This window comes from Mastomys coucha, unplaced genomic scaffold (genome assembly GCF_008632895.1).
Source record: "Mastomys coucha isolate ucsf_1 unplaced genomic scaffold, UCSF_Mcou_1 pScaffold9, whole genome shotgun sequence".
Classification (NCBI taxonomy): Eukaryota; Metazoa; Chordata; class Mammalia; order Rodentia; family Muridae; genus Mastomys; species Mastomys coucha.
The window spans coordinates 26,669,300-26,686,361 of record NW_022196915.1 but is presented as its reverse complement, the minus strand read 5'-3'; positions in this window follow the sequence as shown (position 1 = coordinate 26,686,361).

Here is a 17,062-nt window from a genome sequence, read left to right as displayed (position 1 = left end):
CTAGAGATCACAGTGACTAAACCACCAACCAAAGAGTACACATGGTGGGACTAATGGCTCCAGCAGCATATGTATAGCAGAGGATGGCCAAGTTGGTCATCAATGGGAGGAGAGACCCTTGGTCCTGTAAAGGTTCTAGGCCCCAGTGTAGGGGAATGCCAAGACCAGTAACCAGGAGGGGGTGGGTGGTGAGTAGGGGGAGTGGAGAGGGAACAGGGGTTTGTTTTAGTTTTTGGGTTTCTTTTTCATTTTTATTTTTTTCTTTTTCTTTTTTGAGGAGAACCTGGGAAAGAAGATATTGTAAATAAAAAAATATCTAAGAAAAAAGAAAAACCATCTAAACACTCCCATAACACCTAAAGAAATAGAAGCAGTCATTAAAAGTCTCACAACCAAAAAAAATGCTCAGGACCAGATGAATTTAGTGCAGAAACCTATCAGGCCTTCAAAGAAGACCTAATCCCAAAACTTTTCAAACTATTCCATAAAAAAGAAACAGAGGAAACACTACCCAACTTGTTCTATGAAGCCACAGTTACATTTATACCTAAACCACAGAAAGACTCAACAAAGAAAGAAAACTTAAAACCAATTTTACTTATGAATATTGATGCAAAATTACTCAACAAAATTCTTGCCGACCAAAACCAAGAACACATCAAAATGATCATCAACCATTGTGACCAAGTAGGCTTCATCCCAGGGATTCCAGGATGGTTCAACATATGGAAATCCATCAAAGTAAATATATATATTTATATTTGAATATATATTCAAAGAAAAAATACGATCTTCTCATTAGATGCTGAGAAAGAGCATTTGACAAAATCCAAAACCCTTGCATGATAAAAGTCTAGGAAAGATCAGGAATTCAAGGTCCATATCTATCCACAGTAAAAGCGATATACAGCAAGCCAGTAGCCAACATCAAACTAAATGGAGAGAAACTTGAAGCAATTCAAGTAAAATCAAGGACTAAACAAGACTGTCCACTCTCTCCCTGCCTATGCAATATAGTACTTGAAGTCCTAGCCAGAGCAATTAGACAACAAAAGGAAGTCAAAGGAATGCAAATTGGAGAGGAAGAAGTCAAAATACCACTATTTGGAGATGATATGATAGTGTACTTAAGTGACCCCAAAAATTCCAGGAGAGAACTCCTAAATCTGATAAACAACTTCAGCAAAGTAGCTGAACATAAAATTAACTCAAACAAATAAGTAGCCTTCCTCTACTCAAAGAATAAACAGGCTGAGAAAGAAATTAGGAAAAAGACACCATTAACAATAGTCACAAATTATGTAAAATACCTTGGTGTGACTCTAGCTAAGCAAGTTAAATATCTGTATGACAAGAACTTCAAATCTCTGAAGAAAGAATTTGAAGAAGATCTGAGAACATGGAAAGATCTCCCATGCTCATGGATTTTCAGGATTAATGTAATAAAAATGTCCATCTTGCCAAAAGCAATCTAGTGATTCAATGCAATCTTCATCAAAATTCTATCTCAATTCTTCATAGAGTTAGAAAGAGCAATTTTCAAATTCATTGGGATAACAAAAAACCCAGGACAACAAAAAATATTCTCAACAATAGAAGAACTTTGAGGGAATCACTACCCCTGACCTCAAGATGTACTACAGAGCAATAGTGATAAAAACTTCATGCTATTGGTACAGTGACAGGCAGGTAGAATGGAATAGAATCAAAGACCCAGAAATAAACTCACAAACCTGTGGTCAGTTGATCTTTGAGAAAGGACTAAAACCATCCAGTGAAAAATAGACAGCATTTTCAACAAATGGTGCTGGTTCAACTGGAGATCAGTATGTAGAAGAATGCAAATAGAGCCATTCTTATCTTCTTGTACAAAGCTCAAGTGGATCAAGGACCTCCACATAAAACCAGATATACTAAAACTAATAGAAAATAAAGTGGGGAAGATCCTCAAGCACATGGGCACAGAGAAAAATTTCCTGAACAGAACATTAATAGCTTATGCTCTAAGATCAAGAATTGACAAATGAGACCTCATAAAATTGTAAAGCTTCTGTAAGGCAAAGGACAAAAGGTCAACCAACAGATTGGGAAAAGATCTTTACCAATCCTACATCCAATAGAGGGTTAATAACTAATGTATACAAAGAACTCATGAAGTTAGACTCCTAAGAATGAAATAGCCCTATTAAAAATGGGTACAGAGCATTCTCAACTGAGGAATATCAAATGGGCAAGAAATGTTCAACATCCTTAGTCATCAGGAAAATGCAAATCAAAACAACCCTGAGATTCTACCTCTCAACAGTCAGAAGGGCTAAGATCATAAATTCAGGTGACAGCAGATGCTGGTGAGGATGTAGAGAAAGGAACAGTTTCCTTCATTGTTGGTGGGATTACTTGCTGGTACAACCACTCTGGAAATCAGTCTGGGGTTCCTGAGGACCCAACTATACCATTTCTGGACATATACTCAAAAGATGCTCCAACATATACTAAGGACACATGCTCCACTATGTTCATAGCAGCCTTATTTATAGTAGCAGGAAGCTGGGAAGAACCCATATGTCCTTCAATAGAGGAAATGATACAGAAAATGTAGACATTTACACAATGGAGTACTGTTCAGCTATTAAAAACAACTTCATGAATTTCTTACAAAACTGGATACAGCTAGAAAATATCATCTTGAGTGAGGTAAACCAGTCACAAAAGAACACATACAGTTTGTACTCACTGGTAAGTGGATATTAACCCAGAAGCTCAGAATACCTAAGGTACAATTCACAGACCACATGAAGCTCAAGAAGAATGAAGACCAAAGTATGGATGTCTCAGTCCTTCTTAGAAGGGATAACAAAATACTCACAGGAGGAAATACTGAGACAAAGTGTGGAGCAGAGACTGAAGGAACGGCCATCTGGAGACCTTCCACCTGGGGATCCAACCCACATACAGTCACCAAACCCAGACACTATTATGGATGCTAAGAAGTGCTTGCTGGCTGGAACCTGATATAACTGTCTCCTGAGAGGCTCTGCCAGAGCCTGCCAAATACAGAGGCAGATGCTCACAGCCAACCACTGGATTGAACATGATGTCCCCAATGAAGGACTTAGAGAATGACTGTAGGAGGTAAAGGGGTTTCCCACCCCACAGGAAGAACAACAATATCAACTAACCAGGCCTCCAAGAGCTCCCAGGGACTAAACCACCAACCAAAGAGTGACCAATGGCTCCAGATGAATATGTAGCAGAGGATGGCCTTATTGGTCATCAATAGGAGGAGAGGCCCTTGGTCCTGTGAAGGCTTGATACCCCAGTGTAAGGGAATGCTGTCGTGGGGAGGTGAGATTGTTTGGGTGAGTGGGGAAGCACCCTCATAGAAGCAGGGGGAGGGGGCATGGGATAGTGGTTTTCTGGAGGAGAAACTGGGAAAGAGGCTAGCTAACATTTGAAATGTAAATAAATAATATATCCAATTTTAAAAAAAGAATGACAAAAGTCTCAAATATGTTCTTGACACTCTGGCTGAGACAGATGCAGATACTTATAGGCAACCATTGGATTGAGGTTGGGGACTCCTATACAAGAGTAAAAGGAAAGACGGAAGGAGCTCAAGGGGATGGCAACCCCACAGGAATAACAATATCAATTAACTTAGACCCCTCAGGACTCCCAGAGACTAAGCCACCAACCAAAGATGGCCTCTGGTATATATGTAGCAAAGGACTACCTTGTCTGGCTTCAAGGGGAGAGGATGTGCCTAATCTTGTAGATACTTGATACCCTTCAGGAAGGGGGATGCAGGGAGAAATGAGGTGGACATGGATGGGTGGATAAGCATGGTATGTGGGGAGCACTGTCTAAGAGGAAATGGGGAGGAGAGATGGGGTAAAGAACTCAGCAAAGGGAAACTGGGAAGGGAGCAAATTTTAGAATGTAAATAAATAAAACAATGTAAAAATACATGTTATACATTTTAAACAAATTTAACTAGGAAAAGTTACATATGATAAAATACACTGCAAATCTTTTTTAGACTTCATTTTTTAATAGTGTGTTTCTGTGTGTGTATGTGTATGTGTGTGTGTGTGTGTGTGTATATGTGTGTGTATAAAGGCATGCCAATGGAGACCAGAACAGGGCATTAGATCCCCTAGAATTGGGGTTACAGAATATTGTCAACCTCCTAAATACTGTTGCTGAGAATTAAACTCTGGTCCTGTGCCAGAGAAATGCCTACTCTTAACTGTTGAAACATCTATTCAGCCCTTATGTTAATCTTTTAAATATTGCCAATTTTAGTGGACAAGTATTGGTACTTGATTGTGTTAATTTTCATATCACTGCTAATTAAAGTTGTTGAACATCTCATATGAGTATTTGCCATCTGTGCATTTGGATGTTCAGTAATGGGCCTTATTATAAGTGAACTGTAAAGTCTTTTTTATATTATGCACATGAGGGTTCATTCAGAATTATAAATGGCAAGCATTTTTGCAGCCTGTAGCTTATACTTTCATATTAGCGACAGACTTTAAATTTTGATGACATTTAGTTTACCTTTTCCTGTTGCCTATGAAGTGCTGAGGCATAAACCACAAGCTTCTTCTTCCAAGTTAAAAGTTTTGTAATTTAGTGTAGGTCGATGAACTGTCACTGCTAACTCTTTTATGGCATGAGAAATATTTGTGGGTTATTTTGTTTGAATGAAAATTTAGAGCTAGATGTAAAATAAAATGCTCATAAAAACTCAGGGTAGAAATCATAAGGGAAAAATAGTCTGACTTCCACAATAATGACTGGGTTTGTATACTTTAAAAAAGTATAAAAAATAATTTTAAAACTGGATGTTACTAAAGTTTTCCTTATAAGACACTGTAAGACTTCAAGATGAAGAAAATTTTTCTTGGTTAGTCACACCTGAAAAACACTTGTCTGGTAAGGGTATATATAAGGGACATTTAACTAGATCATATGGGAGTTCTAATATAAGGATTTTTTAGGAATTGCCTACTTTTGTTCTGAAATAATTCGTGTCCTCATTAATAATATGCAAAGACTTTTTCCTCATAATTCTGCTATACTTTGTAACTTTGTCTTTTTAAAAAGATTTTTAATTTAAAAATTTGAATATATGGGAAGGACAGTATTTGTATACATGAGTGTAATGCTTTCAGGAACCAGTAATGGGTCCAGATGCCCTAGATCTAGAGGTACAGTTTATTGTGAGCTATTTGACATAGGGGCTGAGATCTGAATTCAGCATTGGGGCTAAGATCTGAACTCAGGCCACCAATATGAGCAGTGAATATCCATAACTAATGAATCATCTCTTTAGCCCCACTGTGATGTTTATTCGTAGTTGTCTACTTGACTATATTTGGAGTTAACTAAAATCCAAATATGGGCATCGTAATTCTGAGGTATTTTTTGCTGAGTGTAAAATAGGATTAGCTGGACTGCAGCCTGTAAGCTGTTCTAATAAATATTCTTTCTATGCATATAACATCTGTATGATGTTAGAGAACCCTGACTAATAAGCCTGCCTTCGTGTTTTTATTAGTTCTTTTTTTTCTATTAAATTTTTTTAAATTATTTTTTATTTTAAACCCCAGATTTTATTCCCCTCCCTATCTTCACAAGAATGTCCCCACTCCCACTCCCACCACACCAGACCTCTGAACTCCCTGGAGCCTCCAGTCTCTTCAGGGTTAGATTTATCTTCTCTGACTAACCCCAGACCCGCAGTCCTCTACTGTATATGTGTTGGGAGCCTCATATCAGCTGGTAAATGCTCCTTGGTTGGTGGTCCAGTGTCTGAGACATCTTGAGGGTCCAGGTTAATTGAGACTGCTGGTCCTCCTACAGGGTCGCCCTCCTCCTCAGCTTCTTCCAGCCTTTCCCTAATTCAACCACAGGGGTCAGAAGCTGCTTCTGTCCATTGGTTGGGTGCAAATATCTGCATCTGACTCTTTCAGCTGCTTGTTGGGTCTTTTAGAGGGCAGTCATGATAGGTGCCTTTTTGTGAGCGCTCCATAGTCTCAGTAATAGTGTCAGGTCTTGGAGCCTCCCCTTGAACTGGATCCCCTGTCACTGGACCTTTTTTTCCTCAGGCTCCTCTCCATTTCCATCTCTGCAGTTCTTTGAGAGATTCATGCAATGTGTTTTGATCACAGTTACCCTCAAATTCTTCCCAGATTCACCCCCTTCACTACTCACCCAACATTGTTTCATATATATTCCTTACCTATTTTTACTGCCTAGATATTCTAGGATGTATCGTCTTTCACCTTCATAGCTTAGTGCAATGGCCTCAAAATTCCTTCTAGTTTGGAGTCTGATCCTATCACACCTCATTTGGCCTGAGCTGCTCACTGGAACTTTCCATTCTTTTATTATCACCTTGATTTTTCCAACTTGCATGCAAACAAAAAGTCAATACAGTGCAGACACAGCTGCCAAGTTCTACTCCCGGCTCAAGTTGGAACCTGGCACCTTAATCTGCAATGACCGAATGAATTCTTGTGGACGATCATGGGAACTCACATCCTTAGATGGCCATGTTTTTTCTGTTCCTGGACCTCTTACAGTGACCTTCTCAGTTCTGACCTCCTCCCCACACCCTTTGCTTCTGTGATTTTGTAGCTTCAGTATATGTGTGTTGCTCTCAAGTGACCGTTACTATTATTGCTATGAAAAATGTAGTGCTGAGTCTCTCTTTAACAGCTTCAACCTCTTTGGCGATTACAGCACTTTACCCACCTCCACCACTATGCACTTTGGATACTCTGTTCACCCAAGTGTCTTACTTTCAGTTTTCATTATAAAGGTCACTAAATAGAATGAAAAATAAGACAAGATAAATATATGTTGTTTTATCTTAAAATTACTTACTCTGAACAACTTAGTCCATTATTTTAAAATTCAGTTTCACTCTGTTTGAAAGGATGCAGACAGAATGCAGTTTTATTTATTTTTTCTCTTATTAGAGTAAAATAAATTCAGAAGTATGTGTTTGTCTGTGTGCATACAATTATATGCAGGTGATCACAGAGGTCAGAGTGGGAATCAAGTCCCCTGGGGTTTACATTGTGATCAATCTATGATGTGAGTTCTGGGAACTGGACCAACTTGAGTCCTCTGAAAGAGGAGAAAATTCTCTTAGCTACTAAGTTATCTCTCCAACTCTGTAGCCAGAATTCTTATCCAAATGTCACAATATGGCCCTACTTTATTTTCACTGAGGTTGTTGTTGCTCTCTCAAAGACAGTCTTCCTGTCTACCTACTTGTGTGCATTCTGGTCTTCCATTCCCACTAAGATGAACCATAGCATTCTAACATCTCTTCAGTTTACTGTTCCATACCTTTCCCAGTTCTTTCTACAAACCAGTTAGGAATGCCTACAGAGCATATGGAAAAGGTTTATTGCAGCAATTCCTCTATTTCTCCGTACTGATTTTTTTTTATATTTATTATTATTTTTGTTACTGTCACCAAAAAAAACTGACAAGAAGTAACTCATGAGGAGGAGGACTTATTTTAGAGCACAGATTCTGGGTGGGAAAGGCACAGCAGCTGGGCTGTGGGAGCTTGCTGTTGGTCACATCACAGCCAATGGTGGGAATCAGTGAGATGGATTTCTTATAGTACTTTGATTTGCGTTTTCCCGAGACAAATGTAACTGTATCTTTTTATAGTACTTATTATTCTGTTTTAGATTTGTAGACAAGGCATCAGTTTGCTTTTAAATGAACTTTTACAAGCAAGATAATTTAATTTTGTGCACTTTTCTGTTTAGATATTTATTCACTTGCTTCAAATCACTTACATAGGTGAAGCATCAATGTGAAGCAAGGAAATTAAGTCCTGAACCCATGTCTTTAAATTCTTTTTAAGAATTCATGGGTAGAAATATCCCTATGCAATTATGAGTATATGTGTGTGCATCCATGAGTGTGTATGTGGTGATCTTTAATTCAAATCTAAATTTTTCCAACAATTTATCATCTATTGTGCTTTTCTTTTTACCTAGACAACTCTTTTTATTTAATATACACTGTTATATTTGTTTTCATTTACACTAAAATTGCTATGAATATTTAAAATTAAAGTGACTAGAAACCCAAAGTTGGAGGCAGCATGTAAAAGCCTTTGAATGAACTCATGCAGTATGTGCCCACATGGATCTTGTGTCTTACTTTTCAAAAACAAAGACCCACTAATTCAACTTCTGGCCTCCAACATTTAAGAGGCTGAAGTTGGTTCCCTGATACATTGGAAAATGCGCAAACTACAGGGAATCTTTTATTATTTACCCTCTACAGATATGATTCAGAGAGCAGTTTTAGCGGTATATTTTCCTGCTTTCATTTTCATAAATGAGACAAGAGAATCAGCCTCATCTCATGAGAGACTCAGAAAGTCCTAGTGTCCTGGATGCTATAAATATTCAGACAGTTTCTTGTCCTTTCTCCTTGTTTTCACCCAGTGTTATTTTCCTCCTTGAAATTATAGCTTGCATTATATTATAGTCCTTGGTGGCTCTTGGGATAATAAAATGGACATGAGCTTGGAAGCAAGATTTATTACATTTTTATCACGGCTTTTGGCAATAGAGTTAACCTTCCAAAGCTTCCTCTTTTCTTGTTTGTTTTTATGTGCCAATTGATTGGTGAAACCCATTGTGCCTCTATTATGAGACAGTTAAAAATACTACATGAGAGCCTTGCAAGTGACCCTCTTCTCTTGGCCTCTGTCAAGTTCCTTCTCAATTCATATTCTTTCATTGATGGATTAAGTAATTTATTATGGCCAATCATCTCTTCTCAATCCATAATTCAAATATTTTCTTTATGAATTTTATAAGTTTCATGTGTGTGCATGTGCACAATGAATTGTGTGTGTGTGTGTGTGTGTGTGTGTGTGTGTGTGTGTATGTGCATACATGAATTTCTGCATGTGGAAGACAGAGGAAAATCTGCAAGAATTGTTTCTTCTTCATCATAGGAGTCTTGGGGATCAAAGTCAAGTCAAGCTCTCAGGCTTACTGGCAAAGCACCTTAACCCACCAAGCTGTCTTACTAATCCAGGTTCATATGTTTTTATGTAAAACAAATAAATTAGTTTATTCAATTATCAATATTGATTGAGAAACTACAGAGATAGTTCAGTAGTTAAAAACATTTATTGCCTTTCTTAAGTATCAGGTTCTATTCCCATCTATTGCATAGTGCCTCATCAGAATCTAAAACTCCAGTTTCATAGGATCTGATACCTTCTTCCAACTGCTAATGACAAAGGACCCATACCTAAGTATAAATTAAAAACAAATAAAACATTAAAATGTTGGTTTGTATTGTTAACTACTTTTGACTTATCTATAACTTTTAAAACTGGAGTCTCATACAAAATGCTTAATATGTGAATGGTAATAAAATTAAAACATGTAACTCAGGAACACATAGGTAATTCACTTTTGAATGTGGTATATAATAAAGAAAAAGTCCCAGTTAACAGCGATATAATTATGAGTAAGAAAAGTAAAACCACTAAATGTAGCAGCTTGTCATAAATTATTGCAAACAGAAAATGAATTTTTAGTTTTAGAAAATTGTGCCCCATGACCCCTGCCAAGTGCTTAGGTGTAATATGGATGTTACAGAAACATTGATTTGTTTTAATCAGCATATACATGAAGTAAAAGGAAATACCAGCTAAGTAGTATTGATATACTCAATGCTCCCAACATAAGAATAAAACAATATGTAAGCAGTGGTCATAACAACTGCTTCCTAGATATGCATTTTCATAACAGTTACCTAATTCAGACATGTTTATCTTTTGTACACTTCCTGCACATTCAATACAGCTTGATTTTATACATACAAGGAATTCTGATCCTCAGCCTATTCATAAATTGATGTATTTTCTAAGGAAGAATGAGAATCAAGATTTGTGGCAGAGGAATGGGTAAGTAAAGCCACTAAACTCAAAGGGCTGTTTATCAAGAGTCATCCCTAACAATGGCTCTTAACAATCTTTACCCACTCTTTGACCATACTCCTTGGGCCATGTGAAGAGAGAGCATAATACAGATGTCCTTTTTAAGGCTGAGTACTGCAATGTTATGCATACTCTATACTCTGACTAGCTGGTGGTTCCTAGTATTAGTTGTCCTTCTTTGTGAAGTGATGTTTCTCTGAGCCCTAACTTATGGATATAGTGATACTGTGTTCATTTAGCAAAATGACAGCAGTAGATTATTTACCAAGGCCTATGACATCTTACCCAGGGGTTGTTGGCCAGTTTATAGTACCAAGCAAGAGTTCTGTTCTATGGATCAAATGTTAAAGCCAATTAGACTAGGGTTGGTTAGTCTCATAAAATAAACCACACTATTTTACTTATGGACATATCTTTCAGGGAGTGCATTACTGTAGCTTACAGGATACAAAGATGAGTAAGATTCTTGATTACTTTCTTCCTTAGCAGCCTTTCATCACTCTAAAAGCTATCCAGTAGAGAAGAGAGTTTCCAGTTAAAGCTAGTTTGATTTCCTCATGTCTTTTGTTCCAAGTGAGTAATGTCTTCAAAAATAGGACCTTACTAACCAGCTCTAGTGGACAGTCAAGAACAATGGCAATAAGCTATATTATTTAGGTGTCTCTGGGACCCATTGACCAAGGAGTAGAAGGCCAGAATCCCAAGCCTAGCACTGGAGTTTTGTGCAAACACTTCACAGAGACACTGGCAGTTCAGCTCAGTAGAGTTGGGATAGCAAACACAAATCAGCGTCAGGGGCCTCAGCCTTGGCTCAATTCAGCAGAAGGGACCGGGGCCAACAAGAAAAATTCTCGGCTGTGGCTTTCTTAGGGAAGCAAAGATCAGTGAAGACCCACAAGCGTTGCATACCCAGCTCTATCAGCAAGCTGTGCTCAGCCTCCATCACTGTTCGTAGAGTCCTTTGTACACTCTCTCCAAACATCAGTATCCTCTACATGTCTAGCCTCAGCACATGTAGCAGGAAACTGTGGCACACCACCAGAAGTTTTTTGGCCTGTTTTTCTCTGTGGAGTCCTGACAAATGCAGCTCAACTACACAATGCAAGGCAGACCAATACATCTGTGTGGTTAGCAAAGAATCCTTTATTATGTGTCCTTCATGTGCTTGCTTTAGTAGAACATCCTTTCTCCTGTGTCTGCTTCAGTGAAACATGCCTTCATGAGTCTGCCTTAGTCTTTCATCTGTATACACTTCAGAAAAACATTCCTTCATGTGTTTGCCCCAGCAAAACACCTTCCAACACAACTGACTTTCCAAACAACCTTTAACTTTCTACTTCACCCTTCATAAGGCATCTCCACTTAAACTCATGTGTATGTATGGAAGGATCTAATATGGCTTTTCAAACATACTTATGGTTAGTTATTGAGCCTTTCTGTCCTCTTTCCTCTCCTGTCAACACATCACCACTGAAATCTTTCCTGCCATCATCCTCTTTCCAACTTCAGACCGTTAGAATCCCCCATTCCACCCCCACCTAGCAATGGCCTTTTCTAGTTTCCTGATGTTCACAGGCACCCCAAATTATAGACATCTAAAGATTCAAAACTAGGATCCACGTACAAGAAAGAATATGTAGCAATTGTGTTTCTGGATCTGTTATGGGTTTCCTCAAACAGAATTGTTTTGTTCCAGGTCCATCTATTTACTTGCAAATTTGATAATATATCATGGTGTACATATACCACATTATATACACATATATATTCATGTGTGTATGTGAGTGGGTATTTGTGATTGTGGTTATACACAAGTATGTGTTTGTGAGTGCATGTGCATGAGCATTTAAGTCTGTGTGAATATACACTTTGATTATTTCTTGCTGCCTGAAGTCACTAGCTTCTTTCCTTTGGAGTCATGCTGCCTAAGGAAAATCAATTCTTTAATTTGTTTTTTATGAAAGTTACCTGTGAAATGAGGTGTGCATTAGTAGCTATTCCATAAGATGAAGTAATTAAACAGGTACATAGACAAGTTTCATAATGTATCTCAATGTTCTGGGTTTTATACTTGTTTAATACATTAATCACCATTATTTCTTATGTTTCTGTGTTCTACTCAACACTTCTAATTTCTAAATATCATTTTTTTGTCACCAACAAGAACATTTTAGATCAGTGATTCTTAACATTCTTAATACGGTAACTCTTTTGTACAGTTCCTCATGTTGTGGTGACCCCAACCATAAAGTTTTTATTTTTGCTTCTTCATGATATAATTTTGCTAATGTTATGAATCATGATGTAAATATCTGCATTTCTAATGGTTGTAGATGACCCTTATTAAAGAGTCATTGAGTTGCAAACCTCTGCCTTAGAATTTCCAGGTGAGCCTGAAATCTCACTTAAGGATATTGTCTTACACTAATTACAGTGTTGATTGTTCATATATAAATATGAAGCATATTCCCTAAGAATATTCCAGCACTCAAAAAAATAGACATATGGCTGTAAATTACTAGTGCAATTACTAAAAATAGATGGTTTTGCATTGCTTGCACTGGCACAGAATACCATGAATGTTCTTCCATAACAATCTACAAGTCTCCTTGAATTAAAATAATAATGTTTCCTACTTGTCCCCATTATTTTCCATCAGAGATATCCAGAGTTTTTCTCACTAACTAATGTGGAGATTGTCAGAACAAAAGGAAGGTGAGCATATGCTAAAGTATACATTTCTTTCTCAACGATTCCGGGATAGGTCACATATATATTAATTCACATTTCACTACTAGAAGCAAAGGACCCAGACATACCTATGGGTGAAGATCAGTCAGTGTATTCATTGGAGGAGAGAACATTGGCACATTTGTAGAAAACATTAATGACAACCACTGCCTATGTCAATCATTCTGCCTGAATAAATATGAGAAATGTTTAGTTTGTAACTAGGGGTTATTTTTATCATGTAATGAAAAATAAATCTGTGAAGTCATATGCACAGATAGATACACAAATGCTTTTATAAACACACATCAATGAGAAAGGTTTCAGGAGTACAGAAATGTAAAGAGTTACGGTGTTCTTGTTTGTTTGTTTGTTTGTTTAATCTTTATCTTTTCAACTTGTACCTATTTTGCAGGGACTTTTGTTTTGGTATATTTTTTAAGAAAAGTTAAGAATGGAACTTTAAAATAAAAGTTAATCAATAAAAATATAAAAATAAGTGCAGAACCTATGTGAATGGCATTGTTTAAACGTATTTTATGAACATTATAAGGAATCTGCATAATATATTCTTGGAGGCCATACACAGGTGCTACATGATTAGAAGTATGTATGTATCTCTGTATAAGATGATTCAATATTTTCTATACACAGAATACAGGTTTTATACGTATACACAACACACACTAATATAATGGAGTCAAAGCAAAGGATTAACTCAGCCTGCTGGTCTCTAATGCAAACAAGTTTCTAACTGGTGATACTCTTCCATGTGGTGAGGAATCTAAACAGGTATCCTAAAACTCTGACTTCGTGTGGCTTTCACTTGTACTGCAGAGAAAGCACATTTAGCTTTCAAAATCATGAAGTAAGGATTGTGGCAACAAATGAATCTTTTGTAAGAGCCTGAGTAAAAGAAGTTTTTTTTTTTTTAAATTCCATAATCAATTTAATATTTGTATTTATTTGCTTCTAGTAAATTATTACAAAATCCTCCATAAGTACATTCTTTTTATCTTTAATATTTTTGTATATGCATATTTTGCCTGCTTTTGCATGTATACCATGGATGTACCTGGTATGTTTGAAAACCAGAAAGTAGTGTCAGATACCCTAGCCCAGGAGTTACTGGTAACTGAACTGGGGTCCTCTAGAGGAGCTCCAAATGTTTTTAACTACTGAGCAATCTCTCCAGGCCCCTAAATGTATGTTTAAGCATTCTTTACAAACCTTTTCACTTTATCTTTTTCATAGTATCAGATGACATTAGCATTTTAAAATAAAATCTCAATGATATGCATTTTAAACCTGTTTAATTCATTAAGTTACTTATTCATTCCACCAAATAATACATATTGTTAATTAAAAAGTAATCCCATTCCTTTTCAATTCATAGTATCTTTATATACTTTTTTTTTTGAATTTTTATGCCTCAGTGGAGGTAATTACATTGTCCTAATTCTCCATAAACTGTCAGTGTACATATACATTGCATGTTGTGTGTGTGGCATATGTCCATGACTGCAAGGATGCTCACACAGAAGACAGAGCAGGAAATTAGATGTCTTTCCCTATCACTCAGTGCCTTATTATTTGGTGACAGGGTTTCTTGTTGAACCTGAAGCTCATTGTTTCCTGTAGGCTGGTTATCCAGTGAACCTTCATGATCCTCCTGCGGGGATCACAGGAATGTTCACCAATGGCAGGGGTTTTTGTTTGTTTGTGTGTATGTTAGTTTGTTTATTTTTATAGGTGCTGAGCATTTATGCTAAAGTTCTCATGCTTTCAGAGAAGTGGTTCTTACTCCCTGAACTCTCATTCCAGGCCTTGATGATTAAACAAGGTAGTCATAATCATAAGCAAGATTATTCACGAAATCCTTGAAAATGTTTTCAACTATCATTCTGTACATTTACACTTCTTTTTACTTGAAAAGATGGTCTCATTGACTATACTATGGTGTTGTAAACTGGGTTAGCTCTTTACCTTCCCATTCCTGTTTCCAAACTCTAAATCTTAGTGGCCTAAATACTGGATGTATTTGGAAATACGCCTTTGTGTTAAATAGTTTTTTGTCTATTTGAGTCAAGTCAGAGTTATCTGAGAAGAGGGAACCACAATTTAGAAAGTGCCTCCATAAGATTGCCTTTAGGTAAGTCTATAGGACATTTTCTTAATTAATGCTTCATGTTGGATGGCCCAGACCATGGGAATGGGTGGGGGTACACACTGGACCCATGGTCTTAGATAGAATAGGAACTCAAGCTAGCAAGGCATGAAGAGCAATCCAGTGAACAGAACTGTTCCATGGTTTTTTGCTTCAGTTTCTACCTCCAACTTCATTACTTGAGGTCCTCTCTGACTTCCTGAACTGTGATGTGGATTGTAAACTAAAATAAACCCTCTCTTTTCTGAGTTTTATCACAGCAATAGAAGCCCTAACTAGGATATTCTTCATACTAATCCCTTAAAATATACAAAAGATATTATTTTTCAGACTAAGCTGTTTATATTTAAGAATATATATGTGTGTATACACATATGCAGGTATTAAAATTAATTTTCAAAAGGAGTTATAGTTTGAAAGATGGTCAGAATGAGTATCCTCAAAGGTTTGGAGGAAAGAAAGATAAATAAGAAATGTTGTGAATTATATTGTAAGGTCAAAACTAATAATAAAATATGAATGATATTTTGTTACATAATCGGTACCTTGATAATATGTCCATGACTGCTAGGATAGTCACACAGAAGCCAGAGGAGGAAATTAGATATCTTTTCCTATCACTCAATGCCTCAATACACAAAAGAAAAAATCAAGGTAGGACACAGAGAACACGGCTGCTTCCGAATGAAGAAAAGAGGCTTCTAGATTATCAGCCTGCCAGCCCCTCTGTCTTGATCTCTAGTGTCTCTTTTTTGGAGCAAATAAATCTTTGATATACAAATATCCAGCCTGCCATATCACCTTTTAGCCATCATACATGCCCACAAACAAAACAATAAATCCTACAAAGTCACACGTACTTATTACTGAAGTTAATTGTTCAATGGAAGGACAACGTTAGATTTTCCTCAAAGACCTAGGACCTGCTCCACATTTCGGGCCCTACACCTAGTGTGAATCGGTAGAGCAGCAGAAGTGAAAAGTTAACATGTATTAACCTCAAGAAACTGAAAATACAATAATAATAATAAATAATCTCAAAAACTACCAAAGAAAAGTACTATCCAGGGCAAAACTTCAATTGTACTAGAACTCTTAGCTACATTCAAAGTCAAAAGAAATATATGATTTTAAAAGCTGTATTAAACTCCTTAGCTTTAGAAATAAAATGGCCAAAATGTGATATACAACTGATGCTCATTTGTGAATTCTGGAACACTGCTGAAATATTCAAGTTATTTTTCTATTGTTCAGTGAAGTGTTTCAAGCTTTCCTACTGAGCGCATCATGTCCAATCCATAATGCAAATAGATCCAGTTCCAACTCATTTCATCCCGTGCTTTCCTTATTTGGATCCTACAGAGACAGTTTTGATGCTACATACTCCCATCTTCCTCATGCTTTATTTTTATCTAGCAGTTCCCCTCTGTGGAACTTGCTATCTGAACTGTCTGGCAATAAGCTGAATTGGAATAAGTACTGTGTATTTAGAATTGCAAGGGTTAGTGATCATGCAGTTAGAAAGCAAATGAAAATATATACTTAATATTTTCATAAAGCACATCTAAAAAGCTGATTGATTCTGACCTTTAAGAAGATTGTCTGAAAGTTGTGTGGTGGTGGCACATGCCTTTAATCCCAGCACTTGAGAAGCAGAGGCAAGAGGATTTCTGAGTTCAAGGCCAGCATAGTCTACACTGTGAGTTCCAGGATAGCCAGAGCTATACAGAGAAATCCTGTCTCAAAAAAAAAAAAAAAAAAATTGGTTAAATTTTTTTTTAATATCTTATAATTTATAGATGTTAAGAGTTGATCCAGAGGGAAAGTTGTATTTTTATGAGCTCTTCTGAATATTGATTAGAACTTCATACTGGGTATCAATTAAATGATAGTCAAAGGATTAGGCTTGCTCTGCAAATCCAATCAAATGAGGCTTTGTTTCATATAGGAATGAAACTACAAACCTCCTCTCTATCTACTCACTTGAAAAGTGATGCTTGGAGACAGATTTAGTGGTTTTTAAATATATATCTGTATTCTTTGTCAATTTATGTGATTTGAAAACGTTTCTGTCATGCTTTGTTGTTTTTATTTTATTTTTTTTTTAATTTTAGATATTTTCTTTATTTACATGCGAAATTCTCCATTCCCAGTTTCCC